This window comes from Talpa occidentalis, unplaced genomic scaffold (assembly GCF_014898055.3).
Source record: "Talpa occidentalis isolate TD23 unplaced genomic scaffold, MPIMG_talOcc4v2.1 talOcc4.5, whole genome shotgun sequence".
Taxonomy (NCBI): Eukaryota; Metazoa; Chordata; class Mammalia; order Eulipotyphla; family Talpidae; genus Talpa; species Talpa occidentalis.
This window is the reverse complement of record NW_023604861.1, coordinates 41221873-41237264: the sequence shown is the minus strand read 5'-3', so window position 1 is coordinate 41237264 and position 15392 is coordinate 41221873. Positions and strand designations below refer to the sequence as shown.

The window sequence follows — 15392 nt, the reverse complement described above, 5'->3', positions numbered from 1 at the left end:
AAAGGAGAAACTTTAAGAAAGCGCCGGACCGTATTTTTCCTCTGGCACTCACAATAGTGCTGGGACACTTTCTCCATCCGAGAAGGAGAAAACAAATCTCTCTGCTCCTTTCCCTCCTGTGGGGGTGTTTAGTCCTCTGTAGAGACCCAAATCAGAAACCTCCTCCAGAAACCACTGTGTGTGCACATGAAATGATTTGTCTGGCTTGCTGGTGGCATTCCTCTGTCAAGTCATTTCTAAACTGATACCCCAAGAATGCTATTAGGGTTCACCAGCCTTTTCCGTAAGATACTACATGGAAGGCCTGAGCACCACGGTGATTTATTATCCACTGGGATTTCTTTTATCCTTTCCAAGGTTTGTGGTGTTTGTCCCAGCATCTGCGCAGGTCCCAGAATGAGTCATCGTGCAATTGCTTCCCGGGTTATGAGGCAGTAATCAACCGGGATCAATTTTTTGCTTCTATAGCTGAAATGTTGAATATCAGGCCTCAAAATGGCAAAGTGATTCTTGCTGTTTAAACTGTGAAATTGTGTTTCACAGGCCTCTTTACTAGTGCATGGGCTGGAAGCTGTGCATTTTTTTCTCCAAAAGGTTAAAACTGTGAGGAATTTCTCAGCATATATGACTCATGTTCCTCTAGAGCGGGATCTCTGGGAGACATTTTGTTTTGAATAAATATATCTTTAGTGAAGTGTGCAAAAAACTTGACATGTGCTACTTGCAGTTTTCAGCCTGTTATAATTTTGTGAAAAGTGCAGTGTTGATTGAAATTTTCTATTTTTGATCTTGGTGTTAAGATGATTCTTGTTTAACTTTTTGCCTCAATAGATGATGAGGGGAAAATAAATGATTTATTTTGCGAGTTTTTATTTGTATTAAAATTCTAATGCTTGAAAATTTAAAAGGTACTTTTTATTATATACTTTAAATTTTAGTTCACAGACTTTTATAACTACTAAATTTTACATTTTATTATTTCTGCTGTGAATTCTCATTCTACAGAATATTTTTTATTGTTTTGCTGGCTAGGAATCAGGGCCCTTAGAGGTCTATATTTCCAATTTTGTGTTATTGATCTTTTCTTTGCTTTAAAGATAGCTTCTAGATCAAGGTTTGATGTGTTTACCAAAAGATATTTATGTAGGAGTTGCTGCTCTGACATGTTGGTTGCCAAAACGAAACAAAATGGAGCTTTTAAAAATGGGCTGATGAAGTGTTATTTGTGATAGCACATGGCTACTAGACACAGTGAAGTGAAATTTGGGGTAAAAACCTGGGAGTGGTTTCCAAAAGGGTTCCCTGATGACCCACCCATTTTTCTGAGTCCCCTTTTTCTTTAATTCCTCTGATCTGCTTCTCTTCAGATGAACACAGATGTTCAGTTGTTTCAGATATTTTCTCTGCTTTATCTTTTCCCTCCCTCTTCCTTCTTTGCCTGCCAAAGATGAATGTTCTTTATGGCTCTATCTTTCCTTCTTCAGCGCTGATACTCGAGTAACCATGAGAACCTGTAGGCTCAGCATCAATCAATCTGAGCCTTTCCCAAGCAGGGTAGCCTGAGGGGCTCCTCTAGGCCAGGTATTGAGAGAAGGGGCAAGTCCTGGCTACTCATATATACTCCAAGCTCTGTCCCTCCCCAAAGAGCCTGCCCCATTTATCCTGTCTGTATGATCCAGAGCTTTTGATGAACCCCGTGCCTTTGGATGGAATGTGGAAATTTTGTCCAGCTCTTACTGGTCCTGGGAGGCTGGACTCTGTCCTTCAGCATCTCCCTACATTCAGGAGATTTTCTCTGATATGGCTGATTTCTTTGACGTGACATTTCTGCTGTGTCTGACCTGTTAGAGTAAACTTTCAGCTGTCAGGAGTAAGACCAAGCTTGCTGAGTCCTTTGGAACAATAGTTAAATCACTCGTGCCTTCCTCGAGGGTCCGCCCTAAAGTTGGGTCAATTTCTAAATCCTGGCCCTGCCTGGCCCTGGCCTCCTTTGCTTCCCCAATGGACTGTTTGAGGATGAGTTAACACAGACCATTTTACTTTTTCCTCTTCACCTATTCCGAAGGCTTCCTCAGTGGAAATATTTCCTAAACTGCAGTTCTGTATTTTCATGTGCTTAATAGACCTAGTTTGTGTATGTTCCCCTGGCACTTTAAACCGAAAGTATGTCTGAAATGTAATCATTGCCTTCTCTCTAATACCAGTTCATCTACTAGACTTTGTCATTATTTTGTTAATAGTGTCTATCCTGATTTCCACGCCAAAGAATGCAGTCAACCTTATTCAACATCCACCGCACATCTGAGCTCCAGTCAATTGCCAAAATGTCGATTCTTCCTTGTTTCTTTCCTGTCCTTTTCTAAATCTTCACTCTCATCCCTTCACTCTGCTTTTGCTCATAAAAAGAAAAAAAAATCAGACTGTACCTTCTGTCTGAAATGTAATACCTCTGCGTAGTTTCTTGTTTAAAAATTAAATTATATTTTAAGTGTTACTAATGATGCTTTCTGTTCCAACATTATCCTCCTTGATATGCCCACCTGGATTACTCTCTGGTATACATTTGATTCTTTAAAATCATATTTGGTCATTATTTATCTTCCTGTTGGATTGCCCTGGCTATGTTGTAATGAGCACCTGGAATAAAGATAGAATAAAGATATGGGTGTGCTTATGTTTGTGTGGTTTATTGTTGTAAGTTTAGAGCCTAGAAATTCAAACCATATTATGCCCACTCAGAAAGTCACAAATTGATTCCTGAATTTGAAGTGTCATTGCTGCCTGCCCTGCTGTCCTCTGTGTGCTCAACTGCACCCCTGTATGTGACTCCCAAAGTCACATCAACCACCTTGTGTTTGGGCCCAACTACAGTGGCTAAAAAGTGCCTGTTCTGCAGAAAAAATCTTTACAATAACCTTTTACTTTCCCAACTAATCCCGGACAACCAAAAAGCACACGCAAAAGGAACCGAAAGAGATCAAAAAGCAAAGAAAATCGTATAACCACTTTGGAAGTTCCTCAAAAGGTTAAACATAGAGGTGCCACATGACCCAGCAATTTTTCGCAGGTTTAAATCCAAGCTAACTGAAACTGTATATCTAGACGTGTGCTTGTATGTGAATGTTCAGACCAGCATTATTCATATTTGCTAACCAGTGGAAACAACCCACATGCTCAGCAATTAGTGAGTAGATAAATGAGATACAATATATCCATACAATGGAATTTTATTCAGCCTGAAAAAATGAAGTTCAACATGTGTGAATTTTAAAGACATTATGTTAAGTGCAAGATGCTAGGCACAAAGGCTCCTCACTGAGTCTGTACAGAATGTCCACAATAGACCAATGCACAGAAGCAGAAAGCAAATGTGGTTTCTATGGGTTGCAGTGGAAGAGTGGGAAATGTCTGCTGTTGGTTAGGGGTTTCTTTTTGGGGTGATGAAATGTTTTGCAACTTGATATTTACAGTAGTTGTTCAATTCTGTGACTATACTGAAAAACTCTGAATTGTACACTTTAAAAGGGTACATTTTATATCAGTTATATCTTAAATAAAGCTATTATTTTTTGAAAAAAGCAAAGAAAAGATAAAATAAAGGATAAAAGGAGCAAGGGCTTAAATATGTTACATCAAAAGAAAGTGGCTACTTAAAACATTTTTATTTATTTTTACTTTTACTTGGAACCATTATTTAGCTATTACTTTTATTTTTTAATTTTTTTTAATATTTTATATAATGATTACATCATTTTTCATTTTTGCCCAATGTATGCATTTTTGGTTATATTCCCCATACAATTGCACCCCGCCTTATTTTGACCCTAATCCTTCCTCTCCCTGCTCCTCCCCCGCCCCCCTGTAGTGTGTCTCTGGTTTATAGTTGCTTGTTGATTTTGATTTTTACTTTATATTAATTAGTCTTTTTCCTGGTCCCTTATTTAGGTTTTCTAAATTCCTGCTATGAGTGAGACCATGCAGTATTTTTCTTTCTTTCTGACTTATTTCACTGAGCATGATCGCTTCTAGCTCTATCCATGTTGCTGCAAACTGCATGTGTTTATCTTTTTTGATTGCTGAGTAATATTCCATGGTGTATATGTACCACATCTTCTTGATCCAGTCATCTGTTTTTGGGCATTTGGGTTGTGTCCATAGCTTAGCTATTGTAAATAGTGCTGCTATAAACATAGGGGTGCAGGTGTTCTTTGGAATTAATGTTTCTGTGTCATTTGGGTAAATACGTAGAAGTGGAATTGCTGGATCATATGGAAGCTCTATGTTTAGTAGGTCCAGAAATCTCCACACAGCTCTCCATAGTGGTTGGACTAGTTTGCACTCCCACTAGCAGTGCAGGAGAGTTCCTTTTTCTCCACAATCTCACCAGTATTTGTTGTTGCTAGTTTTTTTAATATGTGCCATTCTCACTGGTGTAAGATGGTATCTCATTGTAGTTTTGATTTGCATTTCCCTGATTACAAGTGATGTTGAAATTTTTTCATATGCCTGTTGGCCATTTGTATTTCCTTTCTGGAGAAGTTTCTTTTTAGCTCTTCTGCCCTTTTTTTTTTCTAAAGATTTATTTACTTTTATACAAGAACTGGGGTACAGGCCAGATGTGCGAGAGGGTGAGAGGATTCACCGGAGACAGAGTGGGAAACAGAACAGGCAGACTGATGAAACACAATGCTGAGGGGAGCAGCGGGCAAGACAGGAGAGGTCTGCCTCGCCATGTGGGATTCTCACTGGCCAGCTGGAATCGAACCCGCGCTGCAGAAGCTGCAGACAGCTTCACAGTGAGGCGCTCAACCGCCTGCGCCACCAGGGAGGCCCTCTTCTGCCCATTTTTTGACTGGATTATTTTCTTTGTTTTTGTTGAGTCTTGTCAGCTCTCTGTAGATTTTTGTGATCAATCCTTTATCATTAGTGTTGTGTGCAAAATTTTCTCCCAGTCAGTGGGGTTTCTCTTTGTTTTGGTTATTTTCTCTTTTGCTGTGCAGAAGCTCTTTAGTTTGATGTTGTCCCAGCTGTTTATCTTTGCCTTACTATCACTGCTTTGGGTGATGTGTCTGTGAAGATGTCTTTGAGGTGCATGTCACGTAGTGTTTTGCCTATATTATCTTCTATGTATTTTATGGTTTCAAGTCTTATGTCTAGTTCTTTCATCCATTTTTAGTTGGTTTTTGTGCATGGTGTGAGGTCGTAGTCAAGTTTCATTTTTTTGCATGTAGCAACCCAGTTTTCCCAGCATTTATTTATTTATTTTTTAGAAGATTTATTTATTTATGCATACAAGAATGGGGTTATAGGCCAGAGGTGCGGGGGGTGAGAGGATTCACCAGAGACAGGGGAACCAAACAAGTAGATTGATTGAAATACACTGCTGAGGGGAGCAGCGGGCGTGTCAGGAGAGGTCTGCTACGCCATGTGGGTTGCTCCCTGGAGGCCGGGGAGTGAACTCATGCTGCAGAGGCTGCAGATAGCTTCACAGGTTATAACTTAACCCTTTGTACCACCAGGGAGGCCCTTAAAACACTTTTAAATGAAAGGTTAGCTTTCTTAAAACACTTTCACATGAGAAAATCAAGGCTCAGAGAGGTTAAGTAACCAGACTTTGGATCCTGCAGTATGTGTGGGATGGATTATGAAACCATTCTTCAAAGCACAAGCTTATTCCATTAATGATATTACCTTCTCAGTAGAGTAAACACTTCATGTGAGATGTCTTGTGAACCTAGTCCTGTGCTAGGTCTGATGACTGAACTAGTTTCAAGTCTGGACACCCTCAAGATCAAGCTCCACCCATTGTCTGTCTTCTGGTGCCTAGAAGGGTGTAGTAGGTGTGAGCAATTAGTGATTATTTTCTATCCTTTCTTTTTTAAAGATTTAATTATTCATGCATACCAGAGCTGGGTTGCAGGCCAGAGATGCAGGGGGTGAGAGGATTTACCAGAGACAGAGTGGGGAGCAGAACAGGTGAATCCGCTGAGAAACACTGCTGAGGGGAGCAGTGGGCAAGACAGGAGAGGTCTGCTGTGCCATGTAGATCACCTCCCTGGCCAGGGATCGAATTCATGCTGCAGTGGCTGTGGACATCTTCATAATTGCATCTTAACCCCTTGCGGCACCAGGGAGGCCCTGTTTTCTATCCTTAACAGAAACTGGTTGTCACTCACCCCTATGAGAGGTGTATAGTTGGGACTTATGCTTAGAAGTGACTTTAATTTCTTAAATGCACCATGCAGAAGACAAAATATATCAAACCATTAGGGAAAGGATTTCACTCAAGCTCTCCAAGGGGGAGAATGTTCATTAATGATGACTGTCTCAAAGAAGGGAAAAACTTGGGTTTCATAAAAACAGAGTCATTTAATAGGCGGAAGTGGGTCTTGTCTCAGCCAAAGGGAAGGCAGGGAGGCAGGGTGGGCCTTTGTAGTTAGCCACCAATTCAACCTTGTCTTCTCTGGCATCAACAACAAATTGAAATTTGCACACTTCTGGTATTGTAGACAATAGAGACAACCTTGAGTCACTCAAAGAAACCTCTTGTCCCCTTTTCACACAATTGAAGTAAGTCTTACTTGCCTTATGGTGATCAGTTTTAAAAGACACTTAAAAAGAAAACCCAAGGAGAGCTAAAGGAATTGAAGAACTGGCTTGTGTGAACCACATTCAGTGGGTAACTGAGCGTCCTGGCAAAGAGACCACGAAGCCAGAGTCACAGCTGCTTGGAAAGCATAAAACTCAGCGGGACAGGAACTTTGGAGTTAAGGTGATGGAATGATTTTTCATTAAAGCTGAAAGAGTTATTTTTGAATATAAGATGTGGAAAAAATATCTCAAATTTGGGGTTGTTAAGACTGATTCTGTTCCAGCTCAGACTAGCTCAATAACAAATTAGTCTTTCTTAGTTTTTTTTCCCTAAGCCCAATTTCCACAATTTTGCCATATGGAAAGTCTGACTTTTATAAAGAACTTGCTCTATTGAGCATGCTGGTACATTTTTCAAATGTTTCTTGACATTAACAGCTCTTTTTCTCAATTAGCAAAGGGAATAAAGTTGATTATGCATATCCATGGGGTGACAATTTACATCTGATTAGACATCTCTAAGGTAAACATGCAAAGGTCACTATAAATAACTTTTGCTTCTTCTGTTTTCAGAAGGACCAGTCACTAAGTCCTAACTTCTCCTTCAGCCCCATGCTTGAAAGTCCTGTTTGAAAATGATGGCCTTACATGGATAACTGGGTTATAAAATCTGCAGAATTTAGAGCTTAGTTGACATTTTGTTTGTTGCATTTTTTTAACAATATTCTGATATCCATCTGTTTTTGTGAGAACTATTAGCTAATCATAGACTTAAAAAAATGGAGGGAACATATGTACAGACTTGCAATATGTCCTGGCAACCTATTCATGGATTTATCCTTATAGCTGAAAGGTCTTCCAACTTTTTTTTTTCCTTAACTAAAAATAGGCAAACTGTCAGAGAGAGGGAGGGAAGAAATTAGCTCTACCTCATCTAGTATAAAGATGAACAGTTCATCCTTGCTTTTATGCTCACTGGAATCAGAATAGCCACTGACTTGTGTTTAGGCAAGATTCAGAAAAGTAAATTTATAGTTATTGTTCAGGCAGTAGTTAAGTGATCCTGTGATGTTTATTTGATTGGGCTTGGCCAACCTCTAGAGGATAAACACTGAGTGTGCCTTGTTTGTGATTGGTATAATTCACTTAAAATGGCCGCTCTCTTTAGACATGTGAGGCTCTTGCAGTCTGGACACTGTATCTGTCAACTGTTTCCATTTTGTCCATTTGTTTTTAAGCAGTAGAAATACATTGTTGGTAATTATTTTTTTTAAAGATTTATTTATGCATACAAGGACTGGGGTACAGGCCAGAGGTGTGGGGGGTGAGAGGATTCACAGAGACAGAGTGGGGAATAGAACAGGCAGATTGACTGAAATACACTGCTGAGGGGAGCAGCAGGCAAGACAGGAGAGGTCTGCTGTGCCATGTGGGTCACCTCCCTGGCTGGGCATCAAACTCTTGTTGCAGTGGCTGCAGATAGCTTCATAGTGCTGCATCTTAACCCCTTGTGGCACCATGGAGCCCCCTATTTTTTAATTTTAAAAGTATTTGTGCTCTTGACAAAGAACTCATATAATACCAAAAAAAAAAAAAAAAGAAAGAAAAAAAGAAAGAAGGTATGAAGAAGGAAATCATATTTCCATTTTTTTCAGAGATAATGCTTATTTACATTTTGGAAACTACCCTTCCATGTGTTTTTTTCCCTGTGCATATTAAACAAAATCCAAATGGGGTATGTTACACATTGTTTTTAACCCCATTTTAAGACATTTTGCAACATATGCATTGCTTTATTTGTAAATAAATATGCATATATCTTTGATTTTGATGGTTATATGAAATTTCAATATAAAGAGCACTGTAATTTAGTGAGCAGCTCCCTAATGTTGGACATTTAGGCTATTCTCTCAGATAAGTTCTGGTGAAAATTCTGGGTCAGAATTTTTAACACTCACTGTTAAACTGCTTTCCACAACTCTCTTAGCAATATTTAACTTTGCTTGTTTCCCATCCCTTCAATAACTCAGGTTATTTTTCTAATCTTTGTCATTTTAGTATGTAAAATGTCATTTTAAAAAAGAATTTCTTTGACTTGGGGGTGTGAAAACTATATAAATTTAGTGGTAATTTGTGTACCTACTCTAGTCATTTTTTTTTTTTTTGCTTTTCCTAAAAGCAAAAGTATTGACTCCCAAGAGTTCCTTATATATTAGATTAGCCCTCTGCCGTATAAATGAATTTATTCAAAATAAATTAAGTGCCAGGCAATATGCCAAATGCTCATTTTTTCCCTCAATTTGTGGATTGTTCTTTTCATTGGGATTTATTTTTACCCAAATAAAAAGCTACTCCTTTTTTTTTTTTTTAGTTAAATGTATCAATCTTCACAGTTTCTGACTTTTAGAATCATGCTTAGGTAAACTTTCTTCCCCTTGGATTATAAAACTTGCCCCATAACTTTTCTTCTAATTGTGTAATTAAAAATATTTAATGTATCTGTAATTAATTGGGGGGAAAGATATTTGCTTTTAAATATGTAATCTATTTGGAATTTGTTTGGGAGGAAGAAACTTGCTAAGTATTCAAAATTATTTTTTTTGCAAGTTTTACTTGTTACTCCACCCTTATTTCAGAATTCATTGTGTTTTTACTTGCATCATAAAGTTCCCAAGGGTCTTACAATCTAGTTCTATTTCCTCTTTTCTGTTCTCTCAATCTAGTACAGTGTTGCTAACCCAGAGATACAAAAATATATTATCATATATTCACAGAATTATGTAGGGAGTATTTATTTCGAAAGCATTGGAAACTACAATAGTTCAAAGACTTCTAGAAGGTGACCCCTGAATAAACTGTTAATATGTACTAGGAGTGAGCTAAGTGAGGGTGGGAACAGGGTGAAGAGGAAGTACAGTTTGGGCAGAGAATTGATTGTGAACCTGTCTCAGAGTGAGAGCTGGAAGGATATATGAGAGGGAGTGTGTGTGTGTGTGTGTGTGTGTGTGTGTGTGTGTGTGTGTGTGAGAGAGAGAGAGAGAGAGAGAGAAAGGAGAGAGAGAGAGAAAGTGTGTGCTATGAAATAAGGGGCAGATGTTATGAGAAATGATGTGAGAAGTGCCTAATGTTTGGGATCCTTTCTGCCATGTAAGAACTTTAGATTTATTTTCAGATGGTGTATATTGTTAGTTTTTAAAGCAGAGCCCTGATACCGTCTGATTTGTAAGTTTTAGATTTTTTTTTTCTTTTAATGTGTAGCATCCATTCTAGCTAAGGAGATGTCTAGAGGGTTCTGTACTAGTCAAAATAAAAGTTCAAAGGAACCTGAACTAACCTGGGGGTAGAGAAGGGGACAGAGGCAGATGAGAGGCCTGTTTTGGTGATTACTCATGGAAAATGAAGGAAACACAGATGGAAGATTGAAGGGTGGTTTCCATTGCCCTAGCATTAGTAAAAAAATGCTCCCAATTTTCTAGACATGGAGGAGATGAGACTGTCTTGTGATGAGTGGGATGTGACAGTTAACTTGGCAACTTTAGGAAAATGACAAAGAGAAGGGTCTGATCAAACTAGGCTTCCTGCCCAGTTACCATTTGAAGACAATGGATGTAGTGTTCACATTGTGAATTTCACATTCACATATTCTTTTTGCACAAGTACCTGTGACTTTTCACAGGCTACAGGCACATCATATTGATGAACTCCTGCCCATCTCTCACATTCTCCCTTGGACTGGCTGAAAGAATATAGAATTTTTTAACTAAATATTTAGGGCCTCCCTGGTGTGCAAATGGTTGAGCGCTGCGCTGTGAAGCTGTCCTTAGCCTCTGCAGCGCCGGTTGCACCCCGGCTGGCGGGCAAGGTTACCACATGGCGCGCAGACCTCTCCTGCCTCAGCTGCTGCTCCCCTCAGCAGTGTATTTCAGTCAGTCTGCCTGTTCTGTTCCCTGCTCTGTCTCTGGTGAATCCTCTCACCCTCCCGCGCATCTGGCCTGTACCCCGGTTCTTGTATAAATAAATACATGAAATCTTAAAAACAACAACAACAACAACAACAAACTACATATTTAATCTAGCCAGAGGAAACAAGTTACAGTATCTTCCTTTCATAAACTATCTCCATCAGCTGCTAAATTTCTAGATGTGCTTTACAGATGATATTTGAAGGCAGCAGACTTTGAATAATGAGGGCCCTATAAAAGTAGCAATAAGAAAGACTTGTTGCAGCTGACAGAAAATCTTATCACAGAAGTGGAGGGAGAAATGCTCCCAGCAAAGTTTTTCTTTGCTTATATATACTGACTGTTCTTTCTCAGATCAAAAGAATTAATTTTGCTAATTGGAAGTTTATTTCCAATAGTTAGATTCACACCTGATCTAAGTTGCAGTATAAAGAGCAATAAAGGAAAAATAACATGCATATGATTTGTGCCACTGAACTGCCAACGGTGTGTCGTTAAGTTAGAAAATATGGGCAGCAGTGCCACCAGCCTCAATTTATACTTATCGAACACTGTGGTGTTCGAGGTCAGGCTTATAAATAGTCGCTTGGTCTGGTTGATTACACTAATCATTTATGTTGGGCAAGTAGGAGAGGTTACTGTTTTTTTTTTAACATCTGTGTACCTCCTGGGCAGATTTTTTCCCACTAATTTATAAGCAAGGCACTAACTGTACTTCTGCCAAAAAGAGAATTCCAGATCCTCAGAATACCCTTCCTTACCCTGTGATGTTGGATTCTAAAGAGCAACAAGAAGGTAGATTCATAGACAAGGCTCTGCCATATCTCAAATTCTGCTTTTCCTGCCTGAGCTTTCCTTGGCTCAGAATTGCCAAGGAAGAGGGCATGAGTGTTCTGGCCTGAATATTTTTGTTTAAGCTGCAAGCTCTGTTAGGTTTTGTAATAATGAAGCAGTGCTTAAAATGTTATTTTTCTTCTTCTTCTCATTGAGAGCCAAGAACAGACTGGCCAACTGGTGGGATGGAAAATGGAGAAACCTTGAGCAAAACAGACAGCATAGAGAATTACAAACAATGGCGGTGAAGAAGAAATGCATTGTGGTGATGACTCCTGTGAGTGCCGTGTGTGTATACGCAGACAGGCATATTTTCATATTTATGCTAATATGTTCGTATGTGTAGAATATCACATAGAATTTGTGGTGCAGAATATACATTTTACCTATATAGGTTAATTTATGGACCCCAAAGTGAATGGGAAACATGAATATTGCAATACATGACCTTAAAGCAGTGCATTTCATCTGAATGGCAATGAAAATAAGAATTTTTTGAGGAGTTGGTTTTGCCATATTTCTCTTAAATGCAATATACATCATTTTTCATCTGCATATCAGAGGTACCAAATAAGTGTCAGCTTGTTAGAGATGGACACAGTGACTGAATTTGTGCTCATTGCTACATACGTTTATTAAATTCCTTACACAATCTCCCAGTCTTATTTTCATTTTGTTATTCTCCTGCTTTGCTGGATCTTCTCTCTCCTCAATTCCTTTCTTAACATTAATGTTCTTCAGAGCTTTGAACTTGGTCTCATCTTCACAGTTACCTGAGTTACTTACATTCATCTTCATGCCTTCTTGGCTTATGCATGTATTTTTTACTTTGGTGTAGATTCCAGCAAAATCAACTTTACTCTTATCCTAAACAATCAACTGCACACATTCCCCAACACTTCTTACAGTTAGGCAGCCGTGTCAGTAAGATCTCCCTGGTGGATGTGAATGGGCATGATGTGGGCTGTATTTAGACCTGGCCCATAAAACCTCCTACAAGCTCTCCCCCATTTGGCAGAATGGGATGGATGCTGCTATTGACAGGCTCGGGAATCACTGTCCTCCACCCCCATCTGAATTCTTTTCATTCCTATGTCATAAAGGAATTCAAATTCTTGGTACTAAAACCAATGAATTTTGGTGGTCTTTTAATATGATTTAGTCTACCCTAATTAAGAAAACTTCCAAGTCTGTCTTTACCTGTAGACCAATTAATTTTCCTGCAACTGAGATCCACATATCTAACAGAATATTGGAAGCATCTTGGATAACAACTCCCAGGTATCTTAGATGCAACTTACCTAAATACCGACCATTACCTCCCTTTCTCTGCCCTGTTCCTTTTCTGTTGTCCCTCTCTCTGGAAATAGTAGTCCTGGCCAACCAGAGGCCCAAAGCACACACTTTCAAGACACTTTTGACTGCTCTTCCTTTTACATCTCTTATTGAATGCAGGGGTCTGCAGACTTCATTACTAAGTTAAATTTGGCCTCTTTTCCTGTTTTCAGTAAATAAATATTTATTGGAATACAGACACGGCCCTTGCATTATTGTCCAGGTCTGTGTTCTCACTGAAACAGCAGAGTTGAATGATTGTGACAGAAACCATATGACTGGCAAAACCTAAACCTATCCTTTCTGATCTAGTTGATTACCTAGTCTGTTAATTCTGTCTTCTTCCTATTCTCCTGAACCCATCCATTTCTACTATCCCATCACTGGCTTCACACGGACCACTGAAATGTCATCCTCCATGGCATCTGTGTTAACCTCACAATTCTGTAATCTATTTTCCATATGGCAGCCAAAGTAATCTGATGACAAGGACTTATGACAAAGTAATTTTATGTTGTAGGTCTATTATTACACTGAACCTGATCCTGTTAAAATCTTTCAGTGGCTTCCCATTGCCCTTAGAATAAAATAGCCAAAGCTCAGGCTGGCCTCCTCACGCAAACCCTAGCCATTCATAAGCATTTTTTTAATGTATTTTTTTACATGATTGTTCATTTTTAAACAATATTTGCTTCCCCCCACCCCCTCAGGTGTAGTCCCATAGAGTTTCCTTCCCCAGTGCACCTGGGCACCATCACCTCAGTCCCCTGTGCTCTTCTCTTGCTCCCTCTGATCCCTCTCCCTCCTCCCCTGCAGGATGTCTCTGATTTATAATTCGCAGCAACATGGATGGAACTAGAAGGAGTTATGCTCAGTGAAATAAGCCAGAAGGAAAAAGAAAAATATCGGGATGGTTTCACGTATAGCAGGAATATAGGGGAACCAAATAAGACATCAGTGTAAAAAAATAATAACAGTACAAAACACAACAAAGCAAAAAACGGACAGTCATCCATAAACATTGTGCTTACTTTGTGTTCTCTTTTGTCTCTGGGTTTTCTCCTCTTCCCCACTCCCCTTTTACCAGTGAAAGTTTTACTTCCCCCTTAGGTCAAAATTTAAAAGATACTTTTTCTAGCAGGCTCTTCCGAATTTCCACGTTTGGTCTGATCTCCTTCCTGTGTGCTCTCATAGCACCCTGTGTTTCCTCTCACAGTTACTGCACTTCACTTGCCTTATTATTTATCTCTCTGCCTCCCACTGACTATAAATTCTGCTGGAGGAGGGGCCATTTCTGTGTTGAGTCTTACTGAATACTAAGCATCCATCATATTTGGCACGTGGCTGTCAGGTGTGGGAAGCACAGTGGGGTGACACCAAGTCACATTTCTGTCCTCCCTTTCCTCCAGCAACTCAGAATAAGAAGAATGCCTTTTTTAGAATAATCAAATTAACTAAGTCTAAAGAAATAAGTAACTAAGGTAGCAAGTTTGAGATAGGCAAGCTTGGTGGGTATAAGGAAGGAGAGCTGAACTCTATAGGACACAGGAGTTGAGGAAACAGCAGGACACACACACTTATCACCGCATGTGAAGCCTCATTCATTCGGTGCCCAAATGTCCCTGACACATCATACCACAGACATGATACACCCCCTGACCTCAGTGTGACAGTGCCAGCCACCATCAGTCCTAAAAAATAGAAGAAACAGAACAGTTCTTTTTGTCCTAGTTAATGAGAGTGTCCTTGAGCAAGTCCTCATAAATTCATTATTAATCTCTACCTTTTGTTTGTTTAACAAATATTTGTTAAGCGTGATACCAGATGCATGGAATACAAATATTAAGGGGAAGGGAAGGAACTAATACACTAGCAGTGTTATAGAGCAACCCCGATATTAAACGGGTTCCTGGCTGTGGGTCCTCACCCGCGCGCTTTAAAGGGACTTATGAATACTCTACTACAGACACATGCAAAAGGGTTAATAAAAGGTTTATTTACAAGAGAAAAGGAAATAAGGAAAATGTACAACTCAGGGAGAAAATAGGGAAATAAAGTCTTTAATGCGTCCTACCCGATCCGACGACCTGGAAACCCCAAAGTCACTCTCAGAGCTGACCGGACGCTGCTGCTGGCCAAGAGCCCAAAAATGGAGAGAGAGAGAGAGAGAGCCCCCAAAGCCCACGTGTCTGCCTTTTGTATCCACCTGGCTGCTTAACCCCACCCTCAGGTCCCAGCCACCTTCCCTTTGGTGGTGATGGGATTTGGAGTTCCCAGTGTCTTTGGCTTTGACCTGGGGTGGGGGTGGAGTCCACAAAGCCTATATGGAATTTGCTTTGGGACATCCTTTTCCCCCTAACAGCAGGAAGCTGGATACCTAAAAAATATTACAAGACAAATGTGGAAAGTGCTGTAATTTAGCAATCTGTGCAAAGTTGTATGGGAGCACAGAGGAGGAAACATTCAGTCTTTACTTGTTTCAGGCAAGACATACATGGAGATGCTGTACATACACTATTTTTGTGACGAGTGCAGGAAGTGAATAAAGGTCACCTCTCTTGTGGATCGGTTTTGCCTGAACAGTTTCTCATTGTGCCTTTCCCCCCTTTTTTGGGCCTGGGATGGAGAGTGTTTGCTGTTTTCACATGAATCCACTTGGCAGATACAGTA

General features: G+C 39.7%; 1 protein-coding gene across 15 annotated transcripts in view; it reads left to right on the top strand.

The window, feature by feature from the left end:
* ENOX1 (ecto-NOX disulfide-thiol exchanger 1) overlaps positions 1-15392 on the top strand; it is a 522650-nt gene that overhangs the window by 88103 nt on the left and 419155 nt on the right. For 11 of the 15 annotated variants that reach the window (XM_054701766.1, XM_054701762.1, XM_054701761.1 and 8 more), the window contains one exon: positions 11544-11664. The exons of the other annotated variants lie outside the window; for them this stretch is intronic. The gene's annotated coding sequence lies outside the window, so the exon portion shown is untranslated. The remainder of the gene's footprint in view (positions 1-11543; positions 11665-15392) is intronic. 15 annotated transcript variants of the gene reach the window in all.